General features: G+C 43.9%; 1 protein-coding gene across 2 annotated transcripts in view; it reads right to left on the bottom strand.

The window, feature by feature from the left end:
- The window catches only part of LOC120978010 (neuronal PAS domain-containing protein 2-like), a 215,026-nt gene that overhangs the window by 117,881 nt on the left and 83,013 nt on the right, over positions 1–14,132 (bottom strand). Inside the window, exon 1 of one of the 2 annotated variants that reach the window (XM_040406243.1) lies at positions 2,003–2,078. The exons of the other annotated variant lie outside the window; for it this stretch is intronic. The gene's annotated coding sequence lies outside the window, so the exon portion shown is untranslated. Of the gene's footprint in view, positions 1–2,002; positions 2,079–14,132 lie in introns of those variants that run through there. 2 annotated transcript variants of the gene reach the window in all.

The following is a 14,132-nucleotide window of genomic DNA, read 5'->3' on the forward strand; positions in this document are numbered from 1 at the left end:
TCAGGAGGAGGCCACATGGTGGCACAATGATAGTGTGGAGGTGGCAGCAGCAGCATGAGGAGACCACAGAGTGGCACAATGACAGTTTGGAGGTGGCAGAAGCAGCAGCAGCATCAAAAGGAGGCCATAGGGCGGCACAATGATATAGGTGGCCAGATCTTAAGCACAGATGTCTCTAATAGGTGCCTGCACTTTTGTACTGAGGAGGGAGTGAAAAGCGTCAAAGATATTTTTGGGGGATTATTGGAAAGTGAGATCAAGGTCGTGAAATAGGTCTCTTTGGTGTGATGAAGGGCAGAGTTCTAAGTTATCTGCATAAATTTGTAATGGAGGAAATCTTCTTGTGCATGAGTTTTTCTCCATAGGCGATCAGCACACCTGGAGCATCGCTGAAGAAACCTTGTTTGAGGTATGTGCAATGGCAGTTTTTGTCTCTGTTTGGAGGTTCTGCGTGTAGGGAGCACTACTTCATCCTGTCTTGGCATTAAAGAGCTTGAAAGTAGTTGAATACAGTCCTAGGAAACCCGAGAGTCTCATACATGACCTTTCAGGGCTATTGGGACCCTTTTGATTTGGGACAAATTTATTTGGACTGAATATCTAATCTCATCGTTATTCGACTGAATCGGACCTACAATACATTTTAGGAAATTTGCTCATCTCTAGTCAGCAGTATCTACAGAAAAAACACATAACATCTCTTATAGCTCATATCAAACAAAAAAAAAACTCTATGGTACTTACAAAAATATAAAAGAAAAAATTTAAATGATTGAAGCACCTACCCAATTCATCTAATTCTGGGATCAAATAAATAAATGAAAAATCGCCATAACTACCAACAAGAATATGCTAAATCACTATTTACATTATATTTATACTGATGATAACCTGGTATACATTTTGAATGTAAATATGATTTCAATATATACAATACATATGATTTTTTACTACTAATCTGAAGAAATACTCTCATACACCCAGCTTTATATTTCTCCATGATATACTTTGGCAAGGGTACCTCTATATATCCACGTTTCTGTGGATTGAAGTGGCAGTAGGTAGCCATCATTTGACCTTATCTCATGATGTGATACACATAACTTTCCCACAAGTATATGTCCTCAGTATATGAATCAGCATTTTTGGGTAATGTAATGGCATTTATTCATTTTGTGTAGAATATGCTGTAGCACGTGTTTACTGACAGTAGTCAATCAGTTAAACAGTATTCAGTGTTTACAGCTAGAAATATGATATGTAACACAGTGTATAATATATAACATGGTGTTAATGTTCTCTTGAGGATTTTTCACATTGTACTTCCTATGTGCAAGATTGAGCTGTTGAAAAATGTGACATTTTTCAGTTTTCTAGCAAAACTAGAAATACAAGGGTGGCAATCACTATATGACCAAAACCTATAATAATTTTTTTTGTCCTGATGGGACCTGCTGTGATCAGTTCAGTTGTAATCTGCAGGGCAACCTGGGATTAAGCTTTCAGTTTCACTGTGGCGCCAATACATGGCAAAGTAAACGCTTTACAGTTATCATTGAAATCAAAAGAAAGTCCATGGAAAGCACAGAGGTCAGAGTCCTCCAGGAAGAGGGAGATGTTCTTTTAGCTGCCCTCAGGTGGTTAATAGAAGAATAAGTGCCCTTCCTCTGTTATCTTAACAGGACCCAATACGATATTTAAAAATTCGTTTTCTAAACCAGGAAACCCTTATAACTACAGCGTTTCCTAAAGAATACACCAAACAGCTCTTAAAGAGCTTAAAGTTCTAAATGTGAAATATAGAAAGTCAACGATCGTCTTGGAGTGTGTCAATGAGGTGGAAAAGTATGTGTTAACACATGTTTTTCCACAGTTATGAGCTACACGTATTGAACGGTTACAACATGTCTCGGTTAGCAGCTATTTTTATATTCCGGGAGTACAGTACAACAAAAAAGAAAGCCGTCACACCTTATGATTATATAGATATTTCCATGATTACCTTCCAGAGAGGAAGCCTTCTATCGATAAATTTGTAGATCCTCGAAACAGTTCTGTAAGTTTGTCTCTCTCTTTTGGATACATTTATATTCCCAGACGTGTGATAATCCAACCTCTACTCCAAAGTACCAGCGTACAAAGTGCTAAGTCACTTGTCAAATGCCGCTTCCACAGGCCAAAGGAGAAAAAAGTTTTATTGGGTAACGCTCAGTTGTGGGAGGAGAGAACGGAAAGTAATAACACGAGTCATCTAATTACAAGCAGATTATGTTTATTTTACTGAAATGGGCTGGCTATCCTGAATATGAAGATGGCAAACTCAAGTTACATCAGGCAACAGGTCATGTGAAATAGTTTCTAGAAAATATCTCACTACATGTACATGATGTATTGAATGTACACAACGTGTACTTTCATCAGGATACATTTTATAATATTGAATATACAAAAAAATTTAAACACCACACAAATGTTAAACGTGAAATATTGCAGGTACAACAGTTTCTTCTAAATAGCCCTATTTGGGATGTCGAGTTTCATCTACTCAAAATCCTAATATAAAGGTTCCTGTCAGTGCTTTCTGGTTTAGAAAAAATGTAATACATTTTAATAAAGGGGTCCCTTGTTTGGGGCCTCCATCAATATACCATGGAAGAGAATGGTTACGAAAAGAGGCAAGATTAATGAGCATCATGTAATAATATATTTAATAAGCAGTAATTGTCAGTTAATCAATTAATAATTCACTATGGGTCCCTATAAAGCTGAGCAGGAAGAAGGAGACAATGTATTTTTATAGATCAATATTACATTTATTAAAGGGAGGAAAAGTTCTGCTGACTATGGACTACAGGAAACAAAAACTTCAGGTAAATACATTAGCAATTTCCTGGGACCTATAAAGCAGTGTTCCATTGCGTGGAACTAAAGACTACATGCAAATATTTTATAGCAAAAGTAAAAGCCTGTAGGAATGAGCGAACCCGTGGAGGTTCGGGATCGCAGGGTTCAGCCGAACTTCAGGTCAAAGTTCGGGTTCGGGACCCGAACTTGACCCCGAACCCAGACCCCATTAAAGTCAATAGGGACCCAAGCTTCACTTTATTTTTTTACTTTATAACATGTTTATAACTGAAAATAATAGCATTCTTAAGACAGAATGCTAAAAAAAAGGCCATGGAGGGGTTAAAAGTAATAAAAAAAACTCACCTCATCCACTTGATCGTGCAGCCTTGATCACGCAGGTCTTCTTTCTTCAGGACCTGCGATGACGTCACCGCGCTCACCACGTGGCGAGCGCGGTGACGTCACCGCAGGTCCTGCTGAATGAAGATAGAATATTCAATCTTCATTTAGCAGGACCTGCGGTAAAGTCACCATGCTCACCACATGGTAAGTGCGGTGACATCATCGCAGGTCCTTTCGCAGGTCCTGAAGAAAGAAGTTATGCGCGATCAAGGCTGCGCAATCAAGTGGATTAGGAGGTTTTTTTAAATTATTTTTAACACCTCCATGGCCATTTTATTTTGCATTCTGTCTTAAGAATGTTATTATTTTTCGTTATAACCATGTTATAATGGAAAATAATAAAATCAACCGAACAACGAACCTGAACTTCAGTTAAAAAGTCCAGGTTAGGGTCTGGGTACCCGAACTCGCAAAGTTTGGTACGAACCCGAACTTTGCAGTTCGGGTTCGCTCAACCCTACTAGCCTGTAATTCTTCATTAAGGGTGAAGATGTTAAACGTGCTGTAGCACTGCAAATTTGTTCCAGTTGTATGTGCCACAGTTTAGTCTAGGAGACAGCAATTGAGGTAGAGTGCACTCTTACATGAAGAGATACTGGTGAAATTTGTAACCGTTCTCAATAGTTTCCCTCAATCACCAGCCTATGGTAGTGGCATTACTTGCTGTCTGGCTTTTATTGGGCCCTTGAGGCTTAAGAAACTGATATTTTCTGAAGGTATCTGTCCTTTAGATAAATGGTAAGACAGTTCTTCTGACATCAAGGGAGTGCCATCCCTCCTGTTCTTGACCCTGTGGATCCTAGATCTCTGAGAAAAGGTCCCTTGTATGACCAATCCAGTTGTTGATGACAACTATCAAGAAGATCTTGAAAATAATGAATCTGAGAGAAGACATGAAGATAAAATGCTTTTTTAAGGCTCTGAAAGATAAACCTGACAAGTTGGTGGTTGGAAACCTTGCCTTTATGGTGGTAAATTGCAAATGAGTGCTTTTCTTAATACATTCTGCCTTCAGGCAGTTTACATAAAGTTAATACCTTCAGTAGAAATCTTAGGTATAACAGGCTGTCCTTTCTAGCTTCCACACTGTGATATACAACTTACAGTTGCAAGAAAAAGTATGTGAATGGATTTCTGCACAAATTGGTCATAAAATGTGATCTGATCTTCATCTAAGTCACAACAATAGACAATCACAGTCTGCTTAAACTAATAACACACAAAGAATTAAATGTTACCATGTTTTTATTTAACACACCATGTAAACATTCACAGTGCAGGTGGAAAAAGTATGTGAACCCTTGGATTTAATAACTGGTTGAACCTCCTTTGGCAGCAACAATTTCAACCAAACGTTTCCTGTAGTTGCAGATCAGACGTGCACAACGGTCAGGAGTAATTCTTGACCATTCCTCTTTACAGAACTGTTTCAGTTCAGCAATATTCTTGAGATGTCTGGTGTAAATCGCTTTCTTGAGGTCATGCCACAGCATCTCAATTGGGTTGAGGTCAGGACTCTGACTGGGCCACTCCAGAAGGCATATTTTCTTCTGTTAAATCCATTCTGTTTTTGATTTACTTCTATGCTTTGGGTCGTTGTTCAGTTGCAACACCCATCTTCTGTTGAGCTTCAGCTGGTGGATAGATGACCTTAAGTTCTCCTGCAAAATGTCTTGATAAACTTGGGAATTCATTTTTCTTTCGATGAGCAATCCATCCAGGCCCTGACGCAGAAAAGCAGGCCCAAACCATAATGCCCCCACCACTATACTTCACAGTTGAGATGAGGTTTTGATGTTGGTGTGCTGTGCCTCTTTTTCTCCACACATAGTGTTGTGTGTTTCTTCCAAACAACTCAACTTTGGTTTAATCTGTCCACAGAATATTTTGCCAGTACTGCTGTGGAACATCCAGGTGCTCTTGTGCAAACTGTAAATGTGCAGCAATGTTTTTTTTTGGACAGCAGTGGCTTCCTCTGTGGTATCCTCCCATGAAATCCATTCTTGTTTAGTGTTTTACGTATCGTAGATTCGCTAACAGGGATGTTAGCATATGCCAGAGACTTTTGTAAGTCTTTAGCTGACACTCTAGGATTCTTCTTCACCTCATTGAGAAGTCTGCGCTGTGCTCTTGCATTCGTCTTTACAGGACGGCCACTTCTAGGGAGAGTAGCAGCAGTGCTGAACTTTCTCGATTTATAGACAATTTGTTTTATCGTGGACTGATGAACAGCAAGGCTTTAGGAGATACTTTTATAACCCTTTCCAGCTTTATGCAAGTCAACAATTCTTAATCGTAGGTCTTCTGAGAGCTCTTTTGTGCGAGGCACAATTCACAGCAGGCAATGCTTCTTGTGAAAAGCAAACCCAGAAATGGTGTGTGTTTTTTATAGGGCAGGGCAGCTGTAACCAACACCTCCAATCTCATCTCATTGATTGGACGCCAGTTGGCTGACACCTCGCTCCATTTAGCTCTTGGAGATGTCATTAGTCTAGGGGTTCACATAGTTTTTCCACCTGCACTGTGAATGTTTACATGGTGTGTTCAATAAAAACATGGTAACATTTAATTCTTTGTGTGTTATTAGTTTAAGAAGACTGTGATTGTCTATTGTTGTGACTTAGATGAAGATCAGATCACATTTTATCACCAATTTGTGCAGAAATCCATATAATTCCAAAGGGTTCACATACTTTTTCTTGCAACTGTATATGGATAAAGAAGAGACTCTTTTCTAGAAGAGAAGGTACGGAAAGTCTGGGAGACTCCAGTACCTGTCCTTCGAGAGTGACCACAGTAACGGAAACCAGGTAATGTGAAGCCATCCTAGGAGAATGGCTATGACTTCTGTCTGAGCACTGTCAGCACTAATTGAAGCTATGGGAATATATATACATCAGCTTTTCCTCCCAGGTGATTGATAGACTGTCTGACGCTAGAGCATAGTGAGTGCCATACAGAGAGCAAAATTGGATATCTTGGTTTTTCCTCTCTGTCGCTATAGCATCCAGAGTTGTTTTTTCACACTTCCTCACTATCTGAGAGAAGATTGTAGAGTTCAGGCTCCCCTCCTCTGGACAAAGATCGTTTCCAGCATTTCTGGTGATATAAACCATTGGTAAGTAGATTGACTGAACAAGAATTTGGTGGTTGCCTGGGTAAGGTTGGAAATAAGCTAAGGACAGTCTGACAGCCCTGAGATCTTTCAGGTTGGATAGCAACCTCATCTTCTTGTGCTACATTTTCTACATGCACACTTCATAGGTGGAGTCATCCAATGTGAGGACTTTTCTGAGGCTGGGGAATCAAAAATTTGCCACACAGGAGATGTTGAATGTAATGGATCTCCTGGCAGCCCGACTGGGTACCTCCGTTGATGGATGCTCCTTGTGCTTCCCGAGGACTCCAAGCACTCCACTTGACACCGTAAGCACTACAGGAACAAGGAACAGGAACAGCTCTTACAAGAGCTAGGGGTTATAGCCAGGGAGTATACAGCATATAGGAATCCCCACACACATGAGACGAGGCTCTATGTTTAAGGCCAAAACAGGAACTCTCTTTATTGAAGATCAACTCAGTATATATACAGTTCAAGAAGTCTAACAACATAAATCAATCAACCATGAACAACATGCAAACAGACATCTTCACCTCCTCCATAATGAATGAATAGGGAGAGAGGAGACACATGTGATGGGATTATCTCCTGAGTGTATCATAGGTTGATCTACTCATCTAGGAGTCGGCTGCTCCTAGAGTCAGCTATCTTAATCCCATCACTAACACAATCAGTGGGAGTCTCAGTGCAGAGTTAACCCTTTTTGTGTTGCTGAATCCATACCCTGCACCTTTAATGGGCAATAGGAAATATGTGGCATATAAATTCCACACATAAATCAGGGTTCATAGTTCCTTGCAACCCCAAAAGGTCTGAGGGGGTCTCCATAGTTCTGGGTCCATAGTCCGTAGGAAGGAGGCTGGCCCTCAGGCTTCTCCAGCAGCCCCAGTGATGGTTCAGTCCGTCACATTGAAGTTATAGCCACCACATTAGCTCTTTAGTTGATGGATATATCCAAAAAGCCCCTTATTTAGGCTCTTGTGACACCTGTTCCAAGTAGTTTGTATATTGTCCTGGTGGAAGTGGACATGATATATGGCCCATAGTATTACATCTATGACGAAGTTAGGATATCCAACTAGTGTTGGGCAAGCATGCTCAGCCGAACACTAGTTCGACTTGAGCATCGCGATGCTCGGCACATCGCGGAGTTTGGCCGAATACCGCGTGTGCTCAAGCGCGATGCTCGAGTCTTTTTCCCGCACATTTGTTGGCTGCTACGCAGCCAATAAACGTGCAGGTAAGTACTGCCATTCACTGTAATGCCGTAGCCATGTTGACTGCTGGCATTACAGTCATTGGCTGGCTGGAACGCGTCATCAGGGAGAGCTGGAGAGCAGAAGGGAGAGATAGTGTAGGGATTTAAATAGCAATATTTTAGTTTTTATACTTGTTATAGACCCAAAAGTCCTTTAATAGACTATTGTGTGTGGCAGCAATATATATTTTTAGTGCAACCTGTACTAAATTGCTAAAACTTGTTAGAGACCCAAAAGTCCTTTTAAGGACTATTGTTGTATCTGGCAGCAATATACTGTATATTTTTAGCGCAACCTGCACTAAATAGCTTGCAATTATTTGGCCACTGCAGACAGCGACATTATCTGAGCTACATCTCCTGTGGAACGTGTGCGCAGCCTAAAAATATCTGTGACATCCAGTGTACTTTTTCCATAGACGGTGTCCGCTGCGGACACTTACATTACCTGCGCTACATCTCATGTATAACGTTTGCGTATCCGAAATATCAGTGACATTCAGTCTAATTTTTTTGCTGCTGGTGGCATCGATATTACCTGCGCTACATCTCCAGTATAACGTTAGTGCATCCGAAATATCAGTGACATTCAGTGTAATTTTTTTCACCGCTGGTGACAGCGACATTATCTGCACTACATCTTCTGTGTAATGTGTGCGCAGCCTAAAAATATCAGTGACATCCAGTGTACTTTTTTTCGTAGATGGTGTCCGCTGCATTACCTGCGCTACATCTCCTGTATAACGTTTGCGTATCCGAAATATCAGTGACATTCATTCAGTGTAATTTTTTTATTAGGCGGTGGTGACAGCGACATTACTTGCGCTATACCTCCTGTTTAACGTGTGCGCATCCTAAAAATATCTGTGACATTCTGTGTACTTTATTATTATTTATTATTAAAGCGACATTCATTCCATAGCGCTGCGCATATGATAAGGGGTATACATACATAATACAGACAATTGCACTAAGCATAAACAAGACGAGGTACAGACTGGTACAGAAGGAAAGAGGGCCCTTTATTTATTTGCGCATACACTTATAAAACCTGCGCTACTGTACGTGTGACATAATTGCAGGCATATATACCATTTAATATGCGCAAGGCGAGCAGTAAGGGCCGTGCTGCTGATGGTGCACGCAGAGGCCGTGGCCCTGGGCACGGTGAAACTGTGCCTGCTGTCAGAGCACAAGAAACACACTCATCCACGATACCTAGCTTTATGTCCCAGTTTGCAGGGCGGCGCAGGACACCACTCTCAAAGTCAGACCAGTGCGACCAGGTGGTCGGTTGGATTGCAGCAGATAATGCTTCCAGTTGGTTAAGCACCACCTTGTCTTACACAAAGTCCAGTCTCAGTAGCCAAGATCCCGGTCAACAGAATCCTCACCCTGATACTCCTTCCTCCCACCATGGAGAGTCTTGGCAAACATGTAATCCCACACTCGGATATTCCGAGGAGCTGTTTTCATCACCATTCCATAATTTGGGCCTCTCGCCCGCTTGAAGAGGGACATGAGGAGATATTGTGCCCTGATTCCCAAACTCTGGAGCATCCACAGTCAGAAGAAGATGACGGTGGGGAACAGCAATTAGTGTTTCACGAGGTGGATGATGATGATGAGACACAGTTGCCAATAAGTCAACAGCAATTAGTGTCTCAAGAAGTTCATGATGAGGATGAGACACAGTTGTCAATAAGTGAGGTTGTTGTTAGGTCAACAAGTCAGGAGGATGACCAGAGTGAGGAAGTGGAAGAGGACGTGCTGGATGATGAAGACACTGACCCAACCTGGGAAGGTGGCAAGCCGAGCGAGGACAGCAGTACAGAGGGGGAGGGATCCTCAGCACCGCAACAGGCTGGAAGAGGCAGTGGGGTGGCAAAAGGGAGAAGGCGGACCACACCAAACAGGCCCGCAACTGTTCCCCGGAGCACCCCTTTGCGGCAATCTCCCTTGCCAAGGGGTAGGTGTTCTGCAGTCTGGCGCTTTTTTGAGTAAAGTGCGGACGATAAAAGAATTGTCATTTGCAACCTGTGCCGTACCAAAATTAGCAGGGCGTGAACACTAGCAACCTCACCACCACCACCTCTTCCCCTGTGTTATGTGCTGGCCAATCCCCTGTCCAAGATGCAGGCCTGGATGCCCCCCGCCATGCACCTGGTCCTTCGCAAGCACCATCAGCTAGCACATCCACTTCTGTGTCCCAGCGCAGCGGACAGATGTCTATACCCCAGGCCTTTGAACGAAAGCACAAATACCCAGCCACCCAACCACAGACCATAGCACTAAATGGGCACCTTTCCAAATTGCTGGCCCTAGAAATGTTGCCATTTAGGCTTGTGGACATTGAGACTTTCCGCAGCCTGATGTTGGCGGCCGTCCCTCGTTACTCTGTCCCCAGCCGGCAATATTTTTCACGGTGTGCAGTCCCAGCCTTACACCAGCATGTGTCACGTAACATCACCCGCGCCCTGACCAATGCAGTTATTGGGAAGGTCCACTTAACGACTGACACATGGACAAGTGCTTTTGCCCAGGGACACTACATTTCCCTGACGGCACACTGGGTGAACATTGTGGAGGCTGGGAGCGAGTCGTACCTTGGGATGGCACAGGTGCTACCGACACCAAGGATTGCGGGCCCTACTACCATCAGGGTTTCCGCCACGACCTACGTTAGTGGCTGCAACCTCCCCTTCTCCTCCTCCGCCTCCTCCTCCACTTCCACCTCTGAATTATCATCTTGCAGCACTAGTCAGACATCAGTCAGTAGCTGGAAGCAGTGTAGCACTGCAGTGGGGAAGCGGCAACAGGCTGTGCTTAAACTGATCTGCTTAGGTGACAAACAGCACACCGCCGCTGAGCTGTGGCAGGGGATAAGGGACCAGTGTCTCGCCACTCAACCTAGAATGAGGCATGCTTGTGTCTGATAATGGCCGTAACTTGGTGGCGGTTTTGGATCTTGGCAAGCTCACACACATACCATGCCTAGCCAACGTGTTCAACCTAGTGGTTCAGCGGTTTCTCAAAACCTACCCCAATTTGCCTGAGCTACTGGTGAATGTGCGCCGCGTGTGTGCCCATTTCCGCAAGTCATCGTCAGCTTCCGCCGATTTGGCAACGCTGCAGCTGCGCTTGCAATTGCCAGCTCGCCGACTGTTGTGCGACGTGAGCACGTGCTGGAACTCCACGTTTTACATGTTGGCCAGGCTTTGTGAGCAGCAGAGTGCAGTAGTGGAATACCAGCTGCAACATGGTCGTCACCTTTCCAGTCAGCTTCCGCTCTTCACAAGCGAAGAGTGGGCATTGATGTCTGACCTCTGTGAGGATTTACGCAACTTTGAGGATTAAACACAGATGGTGAGCAGCGATAATGCTATTATCAGCAATCCCACTTCTGTGTCTACTCAAACGCTCGCTGCTCCGCAATTAAGGTGGACGCTTTGCATGTGGAAGAGGTGGAAATGGGGGAAGAAAGTACACAGGGTGATAGCCAGACCACCCTTAGTTCGTCTTCTCAGCGCAAATTGGATGATGAGGAGGAGCAGAAGACGGTTGCCTACGCTTCAGAGGGTAGTACCCATGGAAGTTTTATTCCATCTGTTCTGCGTGGATGGATAGAAGAGGAGGAAGAGAATGAGAAGATTGAGAGTCATCCTCCTGATGAGGACAGCGAAGTCTTTTCTGTTGGGACTGTGGCACACATGGCTGACTTTATGTTAGGCTGCCTTTCCCGTGACCCTCGCGTTGTACGCATTTTGGCCAACACCGATTACTGGTTGTTTACCCTTCTTGACCCCCGCTACAAAGAGAACTTCTCATATCTCATTCTGTGGTGGAGACGGCGAGAAAAATGGTGCAATACCAGAAGGTCCTTGTGGAAAAATTTCTCCAAAAATTTCCAGCTGACAAAGCTGGCTGCAGAGTACGTAGTTCCTTGGCAAACCGAGGAGGAGAGACGAGGGGAACACACAGCAGTTCCAACAGAGGCAGGGCAACACTCTCCAAGGCCTGGGACAGTTTTACGACACCTCACCGCACCCTCAACCTGATGCGAGGCCTAGTGTCACAAGAAGGGAAAATTTTTGGAAGATGGTGAAGGAGTATGTAGCAGACCGTGTCAGCATCCTCTGTGATAACTGTGTGCCTTACAACTATTGGGTGTCCAAGCTAGACACGTGGCACGAACTGGAGCTCTACGCCTTGGAGGTGCTGGCCTGCCCTGCCGCCAGCATTTTGTCAGAGCGTGTATTTATGCTGCTGGGGGCATAATAACTGATAAGCGCATCCGCCTGTCAACTAAAAATGCTGACCGGTTCATAAAAATGAACAAGGCCTGGATTGCCCTTGACTTCTCTACTCCACCAGAGGAAAGCAACTGAATATAAAGGCACTCTGAATGTGGCTTCTATAGTGTATTGAATACACTGAATTCCCATGCACCCCTTCCACCACTAAAAAGGGTATATGGTTCAATCTTCCTTTTCTCATCCTCCTCCTCCATCATATCAACATGCTTATTAGGCTGCCCTCGCTCCTAATGTTTTTAGAGGGTCACTCAGGCAGCGGCACTCACCCATAATATTTTAGAGGGTCACCAGCAGGCCCTCACCCATAATCTTTTTGAGGGTCACCAGCAGGCCCTCAACCATAATGTTTTAGATGGTCAGCTCAGCAGCAGACCCTCACCCCTAAATGTTTAGATGGTCAGCTCGCAGCAGACCCTCACCCACAAAATTTTGTAGATGGTCAGCTCGGCAGCAGGCCCTCTCCCACAATTTTTTTTAGATGGTCAACTTGGCAGCAGGCCCTCGCCCACAACATTTTTTAGATGGTGAGCTCGGCAGCAGGCCCTCGCCCACAACATTTTTTATATGGTCAGCTCGGCAGCAGGCCCTCGCCCATAATGTTTTAGATGGTCAGCTCGACAGCAGGCCCTCGCCCACAAAATTTTTGGGATGGTCAGCTTGGCAGCAGGCTCTCACCCCTAATGTTTTAGATGGTCAGCTCAGCAGCAGACCCTTACCCCTAATGTTTTAGATGGTCAGATCAAGAGCAGGCCCTCGCCCCTTAGAGGTTTACCAGCAGGCCAGCAATCATAATTTTTCAAGGGTGTGTATGATGCTCTCCTTTATGTGTAATAAAGGGTGTATTGGAGTGCCGATTCCTAATTTTTGACAGCCCTTTCACTTAGTGCATAGACTTTATGAGTGTAGGACCCACTACCTGAACAATTGTACCACAATGTGAATGAGGCCCTCCTTTATGTGATACACAGGTTGTATTGGAATGCCTCTTTCTTGTAATTTTTGGCAGCACTTGCACTTTATTATTTATTTTCTGCACTTATATAGCGCTACTATATTCCACAGCACTTTACAGACATTAGCATCACCATTAGCAACCAACTGGCCCCAATGGGGGCTCACGATCTAAGGTCCCTATCATATTGTCTTTGGAGTGTGGGAGAAAACCGAGTACCCGGAGGAAACCCACGCAAACACGGAGAGAAGATACAAACTCCATGCAGATGTTGTCCTTAGTCGGATTCGAACCTAGGACCCCAGCGCTAACCGCTGAGCCACTGAGCCATATTTATAGAAGTAAATATACAGGAAAGAATGTTCCTAACATTTTTCCTCTAAAATCGATTTATCTTTGGTTTGGTGCGTATTATTGTCAGTCTGTAATAGTGGCGTACTACTCGGACAACATAATTCCCAGCAGCGACCTGGAGTCCAAGATGCACCCAGACATCCTCCCCATGCTGTTTCCCGAACCATTTCAGTGTGTTTCCATCAATTTCTGACCCTTTACTATAAACCAGACACCATCCCTCTTCAGAGGAGGGGGTGCCTGGATTAATGCTCAGATTTCCCATTGACTTCATTGTGCTCGGTGCTCGGTAGAGCACCCGAGCATCCCGAGGTGGTTCTACTCGAGCACCCTAGCACTATGTGCTCGACCAACACTATATCCAACTCATTCATCTTATAGCAAAAGCACACTAGGAGTGAAGACGGAGGTCACACTACCAACTTTGAGGATTACGTCTCTCCTCTCTGAAGACTATTTTACTGTTAGCTAATGAGAGTTTATTAGGAAAACAGATATTTCAGATCTTAAATTGAGACTGTCACTCCTTGTAATTGATCAGGGAGCCATTATCTTGTTACAGCTGTCTAGTTGTGTGCAGATGAGAGATTAGCGATTAACATGATGGTAGGCACGCAGACAGTGGTAGTACCATTATGGGGCACTGTCATCAAAAGCAAATCTATTCATCGGCTTTAGCTGGAGAAATGTGAAAATTTTCATAGATTCATGCCTGATTTATTTTTGATAAAGGTGATGTTTGGGATGACAACTTTGTCCATTTGAACATTTGAAAGTCACGACGCCCCTTGCTGTGTTGAAAACTCTCTCTTAGATGAGACCGCAGGTTGGGCAACAGAGAACAGAGAGAACATACTGGGCCATTTTGAGCTACTAGTTGTA

This window comes from Bufo bufo, chromosome 8 (genome assembly GCF_905171765.1).
Source record: "Bufo bufo chromosome 8, aBufBuf1.1, whole genome shotgun sequence".
NCBI classification, from domain to species: domain Eukaryota; kingdom Metazoa; phylum Chordata; class Amphibia; order Anura; family Bufonidae; genus Bufo; species Bufo bufo.